This window comes from Colobus angolensis, unplaced genomic scaffold (assembly GCF_000951035.1).
Source record: "Colobus angolensis palliatus isolate OR3802 unplaced genomic scaffold, Cang.pa_1.0 Scaffold98, whole genome shotgun sequence".
In the NCBI taxonomy this organism is placed as follows: domain Eukaryota; kingdom Metazoa; phylum Chordata; class Mammalia; order Primates; family Cercopithecidae; genus Colobus; species Colobus angolensis.
This window is the reverse complement of record NW_012123820.1, coordinates 249,059-267,572: the sequence shown is the minus strand read 5'-3', so window position 1 is coordinate 267,572 and position 18,514 is coordinate 249,059.

Genomic DNA, 18,514 nt, shown 5'->3' with positions numbered 1-18,514 from the left:
ACAGCAATCCTCCATCATAGAGGTATGCTGGTCCCACCCACCTTACCCGAGTGCTTGCTGCCAGAGAGTGGCATGCGTCATTATTCTAGAAAGTGGTCTTTCTAGTAGATTGCTAGAGGGCCCTTTACCTTTATGCTTTACTTATAAAAAAAATTCTAAAATGTAGGAAGGGGGAGTAGAAATATACAGCATAACTCATGTGGGAAATAAAAGGAGCTTTGAAATTTTTCTGTAACTGATTTTATCTTGCATTGTGATCTCTTTTTGTGCTAATGAGGTAAAAATGTAAACTTTACAGTTAAAGATAATTAAGACACTACTGGTGAGAACAGCCTCATTAGATAAATATTCAAGCCATTCAAAGTTCACACTCTCTCTCAGAGCTATTTCTTTTCATACAGGTGATACCCCTGCCTCCCTCTCTTCCTTCCCAGGGTGGCAGGTAGGTGCAGGAGGCGACTTAAGTGTTGTCACAGTGGCGGGTGGGAACTAGAAGCCTGGACGCTGGAACAGGTGCAAATCCACTGAGTCCTCACCACCAATGTCTCCTGTCCTGCTTGTTTGTGGGGAGAGACCTTGGCCTCGCTGCCTGTATCACTGACATCATCTGGTGCCCAGCGTGAATAGTGCAGTGGGCTCTAGATTTCTGGACTGTTCCTGATGATGTCTTCCTTCCCCACCTCTGCTTTCACTGATGCTCTGGATCCCTGAGGTTTGGCTGTGACTGTCATTTAGCCCCAGCTTGACAGTCAGTCATTCTGCTCACATTCTCGGCATCACTTCTCTATCTGTGCTTATGTGCCAGGCCACCTCACTAGCCTGCAACCTCAGCTATTCCCTCTGGGACAGAGGACATTGAGGGGTTACTTGCATGTCACACTGAGGACCTGGAGAACTCAAGGTACAGTCTCAGGCCTTCTCTCTGTCTAAGCCTGTCATGAGCTATTTCATTTCAACATAGTCACTCCAGGTTGGCAAAGGTGATTTGAGAGGTTGCCTTTCAGAGTTCCAATGGCATTTGGCTTTCCCTTTAATCTTGGGTATTTCTATTACTCTTCTTGACCCTGATCTATAGGTCTTTGTAGTCTCTCCTCTCCACTGCTGTTTTCCTCTTATTTTTCCCTGTGAAGAAGGAGCCATTTATCTATGGGAAATACAAAGGGGAAAAAAAGAAAAAGGTGATCAATTCCCTGTAATCTTTAGTCAAACACACATCTCAGTCCCAGCTCTCCAGGGTTTGTTGTGTGCTGTGACATCAGCTCCTTTGATGCCTGCAAGTGCAGATGCACAGCCAGTGCCTGTGTTAGCAGGTAATTGGTAGAGAGAAGAGAAGCCACAGAGAGCATGCTAGGAGGATCTGTCACAAAAATTGTGGTCAATAACTTCAGAGTACCAGTAACAGGAATGCAAGACAGTTGTCACCTAGAAGTATGGATTTGCTTTCACTAACTCTGTTCATCTCCTCAATTGAGAAATGAACTAGCTCAGTGACTTTTGGTCACTTCTTGTGTTTAGCCCCTCATGGAAAGAATAGAATAGGCACCAATAATTTTATTTTTACTATATTCTTACATAGCAACTCTATTAGTTTGCTAGGGCTGCCATACCAAACCCTACAGACTGGATGGTGGAACATTTATAAACAATTATTATAAACAATAAACAGACATTTATTTTCTCACAGCTCTGGAGACTGGAAGTCCAAGATCAAGGTGGGGGTAGGTTTGGTTTCTTCCAAGGCTTCTCTTCTTGGCTTGCAGAGGAACCCCTTGTTACTGTGTGCATGGCCTTTTGTGGCCACTCATCCCTGGTGTCTCCTCCTCTTCTTAGGAAGATACAAGCCATATTGGATTAGGGCCCCACCCTAACAGCCTCATTTGAACTTAATCACCTCTTTAAAAACCTCATCTCCAAATATGGTTACCTTCTGAAGTACTGGGAGTTGATACTGAAACATGAATTCATGAGGGGACACAATTCAGCCCATAATAGCAATGGTATTCTAAGGAATTTCAGTACCTTTAAATCATAACCATGACTGAAACAAAAGTTAATACCATCCCTGCTACCCAGATCATGAGACACAAGAATAGGGAATGGTTACATCAGAGGTTTCAAAGCTCAGGGGAGAAAGTAAGAACTTAATTCAGTTCTCTCAGAATGAATGGGATATAGGCTCCTATATTTTAAATTTTCTTCTTTTAATTATACAAAAGTACTTTAATGTGTGATTGGTGGGGAGATTTCAAACTATCCAGAAAAATATGGCATCATTGTCTTTCTGACTTTATATTTTATATTCACTCTTTCTGACTTTATAGTCACTCTTTCTTTGTCCCAGAGATTAATATTTTAGTGTCTATTCTTTCTGATTAAAAAATAATATTGATACATAAATATAATGTGCAGGTTTGAAAATTTTAATTTCGTTTTTCTGAGATGGGTTAGTACTACATGTACTGTTGTTTGGCTTGTTTTGTTTCACTTAACGTGATGACTGAGAGTTCTTTCTATGTTAGCATAAGGCAAGGTTTCTCTGCCTTGGCAGGATTGACATTTGGGGATAGATAATTTTTTGTTGGGAGGGTGCTGTCCTGTGCATTGTAAGGTGTGTAGCACCATGCCTGGCCTCCATTCAATAGATGCCAGTAGCACTCATCCCTCTGCCAGTCATGTCAACAAAAAATGTCTCTAGATACTTATTGCCAAATATCCACTGGTGGGCAAAACTGCTCCCAGTTGAACGCTGGTATAAAGAGATTTCTCCAATTTTAAAAAATTGCTGCATATCCAGTGCGTGGATTACACCATAGTTTATTTTATAATCTTCCTATTAATGGAAATTTAAGATATTTCCATTTTGTTACCATTAAGAGCAATCCTGCATCAACCATCATTACATATGACTCTTTGCTATGTGTACTAACCACCTTAGATTAAAATAGATTGCCAGAAATTCAGTTACTGTGTCAAGGAAAATTCGTATTTTATATTTTAATAGATGCTATGAAATTATCCTTCAAAAGCTTCGTACAATTTGGATTTCCTGAAATGAGTGCCCATTTCTTCACAACCTTGCCAACGCTGAATAATATCAAATCTTCTAATTTTGTTAGTGTGACTGAAAATGTGTAACTTGTTATATTTCTCTAATTACTAGAACTTAAGCATCTGTGTACTTGTATTTCTGTTTTTGTGCCCTGTTTGTCTTTCTTGCCTCAACCATTTTTATGAGTGGTTTGATTTGTAGGAATTCTTCGTATGTATTCTGGCTCCTAATCTTCCTATTACTGCATGCATTGCAAATTTTTTCTCCCAATCTGTTCCTTATTTTCTAACTTTGTTAACACAGCCTTTTATGAACAGGAATTTAATTTTTTACAGTTAAGCATTTGAAACTTATTTAAGACAGCCTTCCAAACTTCTCTTATGTAATGCTTTATAGTTTTATTCCTCTTGATAGATTTTTATCATGCTTCACTTTTTATCATTTTGTTCTTTCACCCATCTATAATCTATTTTTAAGACTTTTTTTAACAGGAGTTTTAGGGTCACAGCGAAGCTTTCCATTTATCCCCTATCCCGACACATGCATAGCCTCCCTTTTTATCAACATTCCCCACCAAAGTTGTACATTTGTTATAATTGACAAACCCACACTGACACATAATCACCCAGAGTCCATAGTTTACATTAGGGTTCACTCTTGGTGTTGTACATTCTGTGGGTTTGGATAAGTGTATAATGTCATGTACCCATCACTATAGTATCATACAGGGCATTTTCACTGCCCCCACATCCTCTGTGCTCCACCTGTTCATCCCTCTCCTCATCCCCAATCCCTGGCAATCACTGATCTTTTTACTGTCTTCATAGTTTTGCTTTTTCCAGATGTGACATAGTTGAAATCACACAGTGACCAGCCTTTTCAGATTGCTTTCTTTCATCTAGTAATATGCATTTAGCTTTCCTCCCTCTATTTTCATGACTTGTTAGTTCATTTCTTTTTTATCATTGAATAATATTCCATTGTCTGCATGTACTACATTTTATTCATTCACTGACAGCAGGACATCTTGGTCACTCTGCTAATCACTTTAGATTAAAATAGATTGCCAGAAATTCAGTTGCTGGGTCAAGGAAAATGCATATTTTATATTTTAATAGATGCTTATGAAATTATCCTTCAAAAGCTTCATACAATTTGGATTTCCTGAAATGAGTGCTCATTTCTTCACAACTTTGCCGATGCTGAAAGGTTTGAAAATTATATATTAAGTTACTAGAATCATCCAGGTGTAGATTTTTGTGTGGACATGTTTTAAATTCTTTGGGGTAACTATGAAGGTGCATGACAGATTGCTGAATCTTATGGTAAGAGTATGTTTAGTTTTGTAAGAAACTGCCAAACTCTTTTCCAAAGTGGTTGTACCATTTCACATTTCCACCAACAATGAATAAGAGCTCCTGTTGTTCCACATCCTTGCCAGCATTTGGTGGTGTTAATATTCTAGATTTTGGTCATTTAATTAGATTTGTAGTTGTATCTCATTGTTTTAATTTGCATTCCTCTGATGACATATGATGTTGAACATATTTTTCATATGCTTATTTGCCATCTGTATATCTTCTTTAGTCAGATGAATGCCAATGCCTTTGGCCTATTTTTTAATTGGGTTGTTTATTTTCTTATTGTTGAGTATTAACTGTTCTTTGGATTTTTTGGACAACAGCACTTTATTAGATGTGTCTTTTGCAAATATCTTCTACCACACTGTGGCTTTTCTTCTAAGTCTTTTGATATTATATTTTGCAGAACAGAAGTTTTTAGTTTTAATGAAGTCCAGCTATCAGTTATTTCTTTCATTGATGATGACTTTGGTGTTCGACATGGTTAAAAAGTCATTGCCATACCTAAGGTCATCTAGGTTTTCTTTTATGTTATCCTCTAGAAGTTTTTAGTTTTACACTTTACCTAGTATCATGATCCATTTTAAGTGAATTTTCATGAAGGGTGTTAAGGTCTGCGTCTAGATTTATTTATTTTTTTGCAAGAGATGTCGAATTTTTCCTGTATCACTTGTTGAAAAGGCTGTCTTTGCTCCATTGCATTGCCTTTGCTCCTTTGTCAAAGATCAGTTGACTATAGTTACGTGGGTCTATATCTGGGTTCTGTATTCCCTTTCATTGGTCTATTTGTGTATTCTTTTACTAATACCACACTGGTTTGATTAGTGTAGCTTGATAGTAAGTCTTGAAGTTGGGTAGTGGCAGTTTTCTAACTTCATTCTTTTCCTTCAATATTGTGTTGGCTGTTCCATGTCTTTTGCCTCTCCGTATAAACTCTAGAATCAGTTTGTTGTTATCTACAAAATAACTTGGTGGGATTTTGTTTGGGATTGTGTTGAATCTATAGATCGAGTTGGGAAAAACTGACATAATGACAATATTGAGTCTTTCTAACCATGAATACGGACTATCTCTTCATTTATTTAGTTCATCTTTATTTTGTTTATCAGAGTTTTGTAGTTTTTCTCATGTAGCTCTGGTACATATTTTCTTAGATTTATAACTAAGTATTTTTTACTTATTTGGGTGGTAATATAAATAATATTGTGATTTTATTTTCAATTCCAATTGTTTATGTCTGGTATATATAAAAGTGATTGACTTTTGTATGTTAACCTTGTATCTGCAATCTTGCTATAATCACTTATTAGTTCCAAAAGTTTTTTGTGGATTATTTTGGATTTTCTACATAAAGAATCATATTATCTGATAACAAAGATGGTTTTATTTCTTCCATCTCCATATGTATACCTTTTGTTTCCTTTTCATGGCTCATTGTATTAGCTAGAAAATCTAGTACAATGTTGAAAAGGAATGATGAGAAGGGACATCCTTGTCTTGGTCCTGATCTTAGTGGGAAAGCTTTGAGTTTTTCACCGTTAAGTATGATGTCATGCGTAGGTTGCTTGTAGATTTTTTAAATCAAGTAGTGGAAATTCCCCTTTGTTCTTAGTTTACTGGCATGTTTTAATCATGAATGGATGTTGAATTTTGTCAAATGCTTTTTCTGTATCTCTTGATAAAAACATGTGATTTTTGTTTTTTAGGCTATTGATGTGATAGATTACATTAATTGATTTTCCACTTTTGAATCTGCCTTGCATGCCTTTTATATTCACTGCAGATTAATTAAACTTTGTACTCAAGAAGGAGAAAAATGAAAGAGGTAGAAAGGGTCTGAAAGAATATAGCCTTGCATACCTTGTATAAATCCCTGTAATTTATTTTTTATAAATCATTTCATATAGGAAATTTTTTTTCCATTTCTAACTCAAGCATTTGTGTAAACACATTTGAAGCTGTTTGACCAATCTTCATGTGGGTTGCTGTGTCTAACACAAACATGATAATATAAAACAAATACAATTTGCATTTCTATTAAAATTTCATATTAAAATTATTTATAAATCTCCTGTCTCTCCTTTCCATAGAGAATTTGTGGCACTTAGGACAGGTGGTTTTCTAACTTATGCCGTCATTATTCCTACTGACTACCTTGCTGAAAGTGGATGGAATAGAGCTCTCCCTGAGTAAGGGAGAGAAGAGCAGAATTCTGGTTATTTGTATCAGGTGGTTGTTTTTCAGAAAGCAGGATCATCATCCACATGAGGTCTTTGAATTTCTTTTTCATTTTGTTGTTGCCAATCCTCTTTATTTATACCATCCAAGACCTAAATTTTCTTTTTCAATCCCGTTGTTGGTTAGTCTGGCTGGTTCCAAACGAGATCATCATGTATTGAAGGACCTGTTCTTCTTGGATTGCAAAACCATGAGGATGACTAGGTGAAGGGCGCAGGGTGCAGGAGGGTCTAGGAGGCAAAGATCTGAAAGGGGCTGCTGTAAAGGTAGCAGCCCAGAGCCTGAAACTTTAGCAGAGATAGAACAAATCTGTGCATTCCCTACACTTGGTTACCAATTCTGCCCCCACACTGGATGAGTTCAAACCCTTTTATATTCACTGCAGATTAATTCAACTTTGTACTCAGGAAGGAGAACAATGAAAGAAGTAGAAAGGGTCTGCAAGAATATAGCACGTGTGATATTGTACATGAATTAGAACAAAATAAAAATGTAAGTGGGAGGTGGTGCCTGTTTCTTCCTCTCCGACCTCATCTCCTATCAGCCTGTCCTTCCACTCTCACCAAACCCTGGCCATGCCTCCCCCTTGCTGCTCCATGAACACACCAAGAGGCTGCTGTTGTGGATCTTGCCACTTTGACCAGAGCACTCTTCCCCGAGTCTCCCCAGCCCATTAGCTCCCTTTCTTCAGTCTAGGCACACAGAAACCTGTTAATGAGACCTTCCCTGGGCATTACCTTTACAATAACATGCCTCTTCACTCACCTGGCCCAGGTTTATCTTTCTCTGTAGCCCTTAATACCTTCTGCTGTGCTATGTATTTCACTTGTGCACATTGATTACTGTCTCTTCTCTTACTGAAATGCAAATTCGAAGAGGGAGTTTCTTGTTTCTTTGGTTCATACCATGTCTCCACTGCCTACAACCGTACCTGATGCTCAATACATATTTGTGCTGAATGAATAAATATATTCAGATTATTCAGCTAAGACATGGGGAAGATAAGGTGTGAAATGATATCCGATTGCTGGTTGTTTTTTTTTTTTTTCTTAGAGACCCCATTTAAAACAAATATAATATTCCAGGATGAGGGAAATATACTTCTAATGTAGTTTTTGTTCATATCATTTATGGTACATCTAAGTTGTGGTAACTTAAAGGGCATATTAAATGTGCTGAAATAAATACTGTTGTCAGTAACTTTGGAGTATTATGAGATAAGGAAGCAGAAACTAAGGGAAGCAGTGTTACTAAGATAGATTTCCATTCTGCCTGTGGCTAGCTTGCACCTCTCTGTGAGGTCATCCATGCAGATCTTTCTATTTCAAGCTTGTTTCAGTAAAGTGCACTTTTAGGTAGAGAGTTCTTCTTTTTTGAATAATAGGATCAATGAAAGATTAGTGGGATGTTCCTTGAAAACTAACAAGTCAGCCAACAGAGGACACACATATGTTTGGGTACAGATAATACTTTTTCTTCCATAGTACCCATTTCCCAGTAATTGTGAACATTTTCTCTTTACCTTATGATATTATTATATAGAAAATAGAATCAACTGTATATAGTTTTAATAAGAGCACTGTAATCTGCAGAGGGTCAGATAAAACCTGTGAACCCTGCTTTCCTGTCTTGTATATTTTCATAGGATGTTTGAATCTTTTTATAATGCAAAATTTAAAAAATAAAATGCCTGGAGAGGATTGCCCTGAAATTGTATCCATTTTCAAATCTTATTTCAAGTTATATTTTCTCCATGAGATCATCCTGAACTCTTCAACCTGTTTGGAGCTTCCTACCTTAGGAAAAAGAACTACTTTGGACTTTCCTGAAAATTCTTGCTGGCTATGTATTCTAATAAACTATATGTACATGTCCCATTTGCTCCATGAGATTATACTTTAAAATTTTATAGACAAACTTGGGATAGGCCTTTTAAAATTGAAAAACAAAGTTGCAAATGTCAGCTTCATAATAAGATAAAATGGGATTTAAACTATGATTATATTTAAGATATATTGTTATTTGGAATAACAATATATTTTAATGTTTATCAAAGTATATTATTAAATGCTGGAAAATGAGAGTGTGCCCTCTAACATTAAAGGGTTCTGGTGGAAAGACATTAAAATAAATAACCGGAATATTTGGGGAAATTACAAAAAGAGAAATAATGAGCAAAATAAAATTCTTAATTCTAACACTTAAGCCTTGTATTGTTTCTAAGAGTTTCTCCTGTAGAATTATGGCACAGAAGGAAGGCAAACATATACAGAGAGACAATAGAAATTTTCCTTTGAGTGAACAATGCAATTACTAAAATTGCTAAGCTGAATATTTATGCATATAAAAAGCCAATGTTTGTTGCTTTTGTATACACTATCAACATGACTACCAAGACTGTCTCATGCCACAGTACCTTGTCTTATTAAATGATATTAAGGGTGAAGAAATGATTCCCTTGTATTGTTTAACAAATACTCTCTGATATTGAGTAGTTAACAATTTTTTCTTGAAATTGTTTACCAATATTTGAATACTTCAATGTTTGCCAAAATATGGGTTGTAAAAGAATCACCTGCTCTAAACGTTCTTTTGCAGGGATAACACTCAGGAATAGGTTAACTGAGGCTTTTTTGAAAATGTTATCCCAAGTGGAGATTTGTAATATGTAGTTGGCTCTTCAGACTAAGATAAATCCTATGTTTAATAGCTTCATTGACCTGATGAGATACTACTAGAGACTTATTGACAGTCCACCAATTCAGTAAGAATCCTTAGAGATAATAACATTGCTGCACAGTGGATCCAAAAGATACCACTCATTTGTCAACGACCATGAAATGAAGTGGAAATGGCTTCCAGTGAATGTCAGATGTAAGCCAGGGCTGGAGATGACATTTTCAGTCAACAGTGCCTATAAAACTGTCAGAAAAATAAAAGTTCCTTTGGTTAAAAATAAAGAAAAACCTTTTGAAAATCTTTCTAGGCAAGCCAAACATGTCTGACTTATGCGGTAGGTATTTTCAAGGCCATTTTGTTGTTGTTGCTTTTCCCTTTTCTCTATAAGCAGCAACTAGGTATCTGAACAGGCAATAGAGCACAAGTATTTGTTTCCAAAAAAGTTACCTGAAAGAATAGCTTAGGAGCTGACATGATTTCTCTCTTTCTCTTTTCTATCTAAATATTTATACAGTTGCTTTTTCCTCTGCTGGGCACACGGTGTTGGAAATCAGCCTATGACCAAAGATAATATCAGGATTGTATGCTTCTTTCTGCACGCCACGCTTTTATACAGCATTGGTTCTGGAAGTAATCACTGACAATTACTACTGTTAGCTACATGGTATGACAGAGACCCTAAGACTGTATCCTTCCATGGCGTTTTCATTACAAATCCTACTAAAATGTGATTCATTGTCTCAAGTATTCCATACATTACCCAGAAATCACTGTTCAAACCTAGTATTATAACCCACTCCATACCATTGCTTTTTGATCTATCCAACAAAACAAGGTTCTATTGTCCAAAAGCTGTGTATATGTAATAGCAAAATAATATCTATTGAGTCTTTATGAGAAACTAAACTTTTTTTATGTAAGACTGCATTGAATGGAGGTTCCATCTCCATGCTATTCACTTATTTTATTATTGTTGGCGTTAACCAGCAGAGCTACATCCTCTAAAGGCTTTTCCCTAACCGTTATCGACATTCCAAGCATGTCTGTAGAATGTAAGTTGTTTCAGAATAAGAGCTACATCTTTTGAAGGTGTGCATGAGTTTGTAATATTTAATATCCATGGATATTGTATTAGTGATACAATACACTTAATACAAAACATTAAGTGATAACTAGAATGAAGATGACCCTAGGCTTTAATTCTCATTTATTGTTGAGAATCATAACAATACTAGTGTTTTCCATCTTGAAGTTCCCACTACCTCATAGATAATTTCATAAACTGTCTCAGAATTGATCACTTTGTCCTAGCCTAGATAAGTTCCTGCATATGTGCAATGGGCCACCAGGCTCAGTTTCTTTAGGCAAGACAGAAATCAGGAGGGACCTACCTAGAACTTTCCAAAGTGCTGAATTTCTTCCAGCTGCTCTTTGGGAGACCAAAGTTCTCAGGCCATAAAAATGAGTAGACCTGTGGTGTCTTCCGGTTTCCACTCATGTTAGTTCCTTCTTCTTATTGGTAGGTGATGAGGAGTCTGGCTGTTGGCCAAAAACTTATGTGTGATTTTTTTTTTTTTTTCAAAGTTGACCCTAGGAAATTACAAAGGCTTCAGCTAGCAGGCCTCACTGGAAAAGCTGCCCTCCACACTCCAGACTTGGGGCACAGCCCGTGCATTGCAGTCTCTGAAGGAAGTTGCACCCAAGGTTTCAGCCCCTCTGGCAGGCTATGCTCTTAGTTGTAGCTGCATTGGTAGCCTAGGTACCTCTATTTGGAGACTTACTGAGAAAGTTTGGCAGAAACCTTCCTCAGGTACCTCTGCTGAGATGGACTTATCTATGGGATGGGAAAACCTTGAAGACACTTTTTATAGTGTCTTCACTAGAAGAAAAGTACTCAGTACTTTTCAATTCCTGACCCTTCCCCTTCTCCCTTCTGTAGACCCTTGGTTCCATAAAACAGCATGAACATTTTGTTTGAGACTCCCTTGGCAGTGATGATTCCTCACATCTGTGTCCCCTGCTCCTCCATCTGACCATCCCCATGCTGATCCATGGCAATAAAATGAACAGCAAGGGAGCTGGCATTTTCTCCTATTTGGCCTCTTTCTTATATTATGGCAGTAACTGATGGAAGGTTTGACTGCTACTTTCATTTTGTATTATCGTCTTAATTGACAGCTACATCACCTGGCAACTCAGTTCAACTCAGCTCAATCCTTGACAGAAGATATTGCTTTTATGTAGAGTAATCTCACCTCATTCTAATTTTGCATTCAAATTCAAACAAGAAATCTAATCATTGAACCACAACTTGGAGTAGTATACAGGGAGGGGGGAATTCACTGTTTCGGTTTTTTTGTTTGTTTATTTTTCAGCCAAAGTCTCACTCTGCTCCCCAGGCTGGAGGGCAGTGGTGTGATCATAGCTTACTATAGCTTTGAACTCCTGGGCTCAAGCAATTCTCCTGCTTCTGTCTCCTGAGTAGCTGGAACTACAAGTGTGCTACCACCTGTATTTTTTTTTAAGTTATTGTATAGGGGTCTTTCTATGTTGTTCAGGCTGGGAATCAACTGTTGACCATTACATGGACAACTCATTTTATAGATGGAGGCAATACTAATTATGGTGGGTGAAACTCACACCTGAGCTGTCTTCCTTCCTCTGTCTACCATGCCCTGCTTTACCTTCCATGTGGATAGAAATTTTAGCCAATAATATATCCAATTAAACAATAATCAACATTTATATTTCCAATTAAACAATAACCAACATTTATTGAATGAATACTTTGTGTCACATACTGTATTGGGAATATAGTGATAAAATACCTCACAAGTTCTGTATAAAATATTGGAGCAAAATATAAGTGGGTAGTGCTAAAAGCAATGTGTTGTATTTTCAGTTCTTTACAATAGCAGGGTGCTTACTGGTGGTTGGGTGAGATGGAGACAAGTAGGTGGAAGACTCTTGGTGGCTGGCAAAATTTAGCTAGCATTAACATTCTGGCCAATTAGGATAGAGCTCAGGGAATGGTACAAATACCACTATGTCATTGAAATGTTGGATAGGAAACAGATTAGTAATGTGAACGAAACAGTAAGGTAGGTGTCAGAGAAGACAGGGAAGGTTATTGTAATGCAGACAACTATGGGTGTGTTAATAAATGGTTAGCCAGGCTAATCCCACAAACAGACCCTAAACATTAAAGCTTCCACTTCCAACCTCATATATATAATCAAATGTTGATAGGCAGTGAGATTGGTGACGTATCTACTTGCCCTGGTGAGGACTGGTTTATGAACTGGACAAGGATGTCCTTGTTATACAAACTAGTAAGTAGGAAAGAAGTTTGAGCAGAAACTGAGAGATCATTTATAAGGGTATAGACCTTGTATATCTTTAAATACAAGGATTTCTGCTTTCTGTTTTGTGGTGGAAATTTGCAAAAGACTCCAACTGTATAAATGACAGCAACTCAGTACACTTTAACAGCAAAGAGCTAAAGAAACACAGTGAATTAAATTCTAGAAAGGGATAGGCCCTTCCTAGCAGAGAAAGACTTATGTCTGCTCTCATCCCGGGGGGAAAAGGTCAGTAGAGAAGGCAACTATTTACCTCAAACTGCGTAAGAATAGACCAGAAGAATTTTTAATAAACATTTAACCATGTCTGTGGGTTGGTTTGTTGTATTATACCCCAAGAAGCCTCAGTCCGAGATCAAGGCCACACCTGCCCTCCAATTTTTGCTCACTGGAAGTATAAAAGCAGCATTGTAAGGGCGGGGGCAGGTCAGGAACGTGGAGAGAAATCCCTTTGGCATCCAGCAGGTTTGCTGACTGCAAGGCCGTGGGCTGCTGATGGCTAGGGGAAGGACAGTAGGTTGCAGAGAGGTCTTCACGTTACCTAAATCTTGATGCTACCTAAATTTTGCCAGCCGCCAATGCTTCCCCCTACTTGTCTCCCTATCACCCAACCACTAGTCAGAAGAGCAAAGGAAACTCCACAGACATCTTAAAAACTGACACATAGGCAATAAAGCATGGAGTGACCTCTGGAGCATTGCTGCTGTTCAAATAACAATTTCTGATTGCACCATGGAAATATTTGAAGGCATTGGTGACTAGAATTTAAGTAAAGCCACAACAAATCCAGACCCAGCTCAACTACACATTAGACCTACTCAGCCTGGAACTGCCACAGCATCATTTCTGTTGCATTCTGCTGGTCAAGCCAGTTAACAAGGTTAGTGCCAAGTCAAGAGTAAGAGAAATAATCTTCATCTCCTGATGTGAGGAGTGAGTAGCATGCACACGCGGAGAGGGGAGGCGTTGTTGGGACCTCTGTTTGTGGATGAGTTACAATATTAAGCAATACATTTAAAAATAACCCATTGTTCTAGGAATAAATCGCAGTTTTAAGAATAAGTTCTTAAATAGTTTTAAGAATTTGAAATTAGAAAATATTTTAAATTAAATTAATATGCAACCTATCTAAATTTGTGGAATGCAGCCAACACAGTTCTTAGAGGAAAATGTATAATGTTAAATACTTATATTAGAAAAGATAAAAGGTTTAAAAATAGTATTCTAAGTGTCCAATTTATGAAGGTAGAAAAACAAGTTAAATCCAAAGTAAGAACAAAAAAGTAATTAATAAAGAGAAGAAATCAATGAATTACAAAATGGACAAACAATAAAGTCAACAAAGCAACAAAGCCAAAAGCTAGTTCTTTGAAAAGATTAAAAAATTGATAAAACCCTAGCAAGACAGCTCAAAGGAAAAAGAGGGAAAAAAACCTCACAAATGAATAATACTGGAAATAAAAAATGAGATATCACAAAAAGAGATAATAACTTATGCTGGTAAATTTGGCTATTTAGATAAAATGAATAAGTTATTTGATAGAGACGTATTACCAAAGCTAATGCAAGAAGAAGAAGATTTGAATAAACACAAATGAATGAAAGAAAGTGAATTTGTCATTAATCACAGGAAAACTTCAGGAGCATTTATTTTTGCAAATTTTTTCTGTAAAAGAAAGGATGAGAGAACACTCTAACTTGTATTTTGAGCAAATCCCTGATACCAAACCTGAAAAGGACATTTCATGTTAAGAAAAATAGAGGAATATTTCTCATGAACATAGACACAGAATCCTTTGGTAAACTATTAACAAATAATTCCAACAGTGTATAAGAAAGTAAGAAATAAAAATGTTACCAAGTCCCCCACCGACTGAACAGACCCCTTCTTGGCCAAGGGGACCCCAGAGAAACCTTAAAAACTGTGTTTCCAGCCATGACAGGATGGGAGGTCAGATATGCCTCCCTTATTAACCTTCAACCAGGATTCTTTCCTAAGGAATGAGCAGAGACCAGCTTTAGAAAACAAGATATGAATGCCTTATTCCTTTATGGCCTTTAGCCAGTCATCTGAGGGCATGGCCAGACTTCCTTGCAATGCGTTGCTTCCTAAAAACTGACCACCATCTCCAGGCCGGTTTTGGCTGACTTGTGCAGAGATGTGCAGTAAGCGTTTACATGTCCTCTGCTTCACCTTTTAACAGCAGAGGGCTGACAACTCCACCCTCAGATCATGCTAACGCTGCCAGTTTTTTGAACACGTGACCTATGAAGAGGCATGTGCATGGTTTCTCCTTTCATAAATATTTATGACTCCTCTTGTAGCTTATTAAATATGTATATTTGGCCACCCTGCTCAGCGTGAATTCCTTTGCCCCTTCCTCGAAGTGCTTGTTCTTGGCTTTTACTGGAGACTATGCTTCCCAGCCAGTAGGATGGGCAACCTGCAGATTGTGGGCCTTTATGAGAAATAAAGCTCTCCTTTCCAAATGTATGAACCTTGTGATTCTTCAATTGACAAAAGTATAATAAATGTATTACATTAAAACATGCCATGGGCATTCATTAAACCAAGGTAAATATTATTGTGTTAATGTAAACTAGTCATTTTTTAAAAGAATTTGAGGCACGGTCTCACTTTGTCACCTAGGCTGGAGTGCAGTGGCATGATCATGGCTCATTGCAGCCTCAACCTTCCCGGGTTCAGGTGATCCTCCCACCTCAGCCTCCTGAGTAGCTGGGACTACAGGCATAGGCCACCACACCAGGCTAATTTTGTGTACCTTTTATAGAGACAGGGTTTTGCCATGTTGTCCAGGCTGGTCTTGAGCTCCTGGGCTCAAGTAATCCACCTGCCTTGGCCTTCCAAAGTGCTAGGATTACAGGCATGAACCACCACACCCAGCTTAATGTAAACTAATCTTAAAATGATTATATAGTTTAAAAAAATTGATAATGGAGGATGACAGATATGCTTTTCAGTATCACAATTACAGGATAGGTTGTTGGGTGTGACTTTAACATACTTGAATCATTAATTCTATTAGGCATGTTAACTAAGTTTGGCTGTTGCCTTCAGGCTGTTGAATGTTTAATAATTTGAAGTACAGTTACTGATAGAATTTCTGTCTATATCTCTGTATCAATCTGTGTATGTATGTATGTATCTACCTATCTAATCTGTCTATATGGTCAGCATTAATCCATTTTCTTTAATCATATTCTTGTTATTTATCTTTCTACACTAGTGCTTCCTAACATGTGTTGATCACAAATTCTACAGGCTGTTAATAGTTTAAGTGAAACCAAACAGGCTTCTTTAAAGCCAGAAATTGCAAAGCGTTAATGGCCCTGATGCATGTAGTAATACCAGAGGTGGCCTACTTGGGAGCCTGCCTGTGACTGTCAATGCACTCCCCAAACTCACCACTCTGACTTCAGACACCTTAAAGAATAATGTGGATCTTAATCACTGGTATTCTTGAAGAGATAAACATAGTTTATGTAGTAAATTACAAGGCAGAACATTCCTTTATCCATCATTTAAGCAGCTACTCAAAAAATACCTTCTCTTTGCCCCATAATCTTCTTTCTCCTTCCTCCTTTTCCCACTTACCTGTCAGTCTATCCATCATTCTGTGTTCATCTGTCTCTCCACCCATTAATCTGTTCATTCTCATTCTTTTTCTCCTCCTTTGTGTTTCTACTCCCCACAGCTCTTCTTTTTTCTTCTTTTTCCTTATTTACTTTATATATATATATATATGTACACACACACACATGTGTATATATACACACACACAGACACGTGTGTGTGTATATATACACACACACACATATGTGTGTATATACACACACACACATATGTGTGTATATATACACACACACACACCTATGTGTGTATATATACACACACACCTATGTGTGTATATATATGCATATATGTGTGTATATATGTGTGTGTGTATACACACACACACACACACATATATATATATATTCTGTTCCTAATATCTTTGACAGCAACCTTGGAATTTTAACACAGTCTATGCTGTGTTTTCTTTTTTCCTTTCCTTTTCCCTTTCTTTTCTCTGCCTCTCCTTGCCTCTCTCTCTTCTCTCTTTTTGCCTCTTCTTTCTGTAGAAATAAGAAGTACCTTGAAGTCCTGGTGAGAAAAATGTTCGATCTAATTATATTTCAGTTTTCTAAGAGAGGTGTATATATGTTATATAATGTGTACTGTTTCCTAAGCTTATTTAACCACATAATTTTTTGAGGGGCATTTTTGAAATTGATTTTATATTGAAAAATTGGGATACCCTGCTGTATTTTAATAAATTATATCTTCCTTTTTTGCTTTTAAAATAATAAAAGAAAAATACTTACTATAAATGAAAATTTTGCAGAAGTGTGTAAAGTAAAAAAGTTAAAATTCTCTATACATTTCAACTAATGGTATGCTCCATAAAGGGAGGGGCCAGACTCTATCAGGTTCACCACTGTGTCGCCGTGCCCAGCACAGTGCCAGATACTGAGGAGATCCTAAATAAATGCATGTTGAATCTTCTAAACTAACACAAACATATATGATGCATTGGTTATTTATCAGGAGCTAAAATGTATTTCAACTATTTTGCATTTACATGTCATATAGTTTTTAGTCAGTGACTCACAATGAACTCATAGTTAATCCAGTTACTCTATATAATGTGAAAGTCCTTGTCGAATAGAGCAAATAGAGCAAATGCAATCCAAGGCTTTAGAGTGAATCATTGAACAATTTAGGACTGCATTCTCAGAAGTAATGAGCTACTGGGAATCTCCCTGCCCAACCTTCATTTAGAAACCCAGGATTGTATTATATGCAGCAGTCTCTAGGGTCACCTGCTATCTATTGAATGCCAATCACATTTTCTCTGCATCACCACTGGCAATGGTAGCTATACTCTCATTCAGGAACAATATTAGAAACCTTCAAATCACAGTCTCAAGTAAATGCTCTTCTGTCTATAGGGGAAATCAGTGTTGGCAGATGTCTTATAATTTACAACCATGTTACCCCATGTATTATCTATGCAGATCATAATTTAAACTTATTTTGATAACCAGTTCTTTAAACTTGAAAACAAATTCATGCAAGTTGTAAAATGGTTAAACAGCATGGAAGATAATACACTATAAATAAGTGTAGTGACCTCGACCCACCTAACCTGCCCTTTCCAGAGATAAATGCTCTGATAATTTCCTGTGTTTCCTTCCAGACTTTTTTTGATCACAACTTTTATCTTCCAAGGTTGTTTTTTTGGGAACAAGTTAAAGGCATATAGAGAAAACACATAAGAAGAGATCATTAAGAAGAAAGAAAGAAAAAAGGAAAGAAAAATAAAAAGAGCCTATTAGATTCTGTATACTAAAACAGGAGATAGAGATTAGAAGAAACACAAATACACACCCACCTTTTGTACCTCAGACCTCTTGCTTTTCATGTCCTTCATGGGGTGCTGAGAATCCTAGCAAATTTTTCTGTGAATAAAAACTCATGAAATGGGAGGTGTCTTGGCTTTTGTCTTAGAGGTTTCGCGTTTGATCACTCCTCCTAAGAAGGAGTCCTTTTAAGAAAAATTCCTTTCTCTATTCATAACTTCTTGTGTCATATTATAATCAATCAAAGATGTTCTCAATGTGACAATGACAGGTGGGGTGATACAGCTTTGGAACTGGGCACGTTTATATGAGCTGTCTTTAAAGCAGCAATTTTGTCTTCCCGGGGAACATTAGGCAAAGTCTGGAAACATTTGCATTGTCATGGCTGGCGGTGGTTGAGC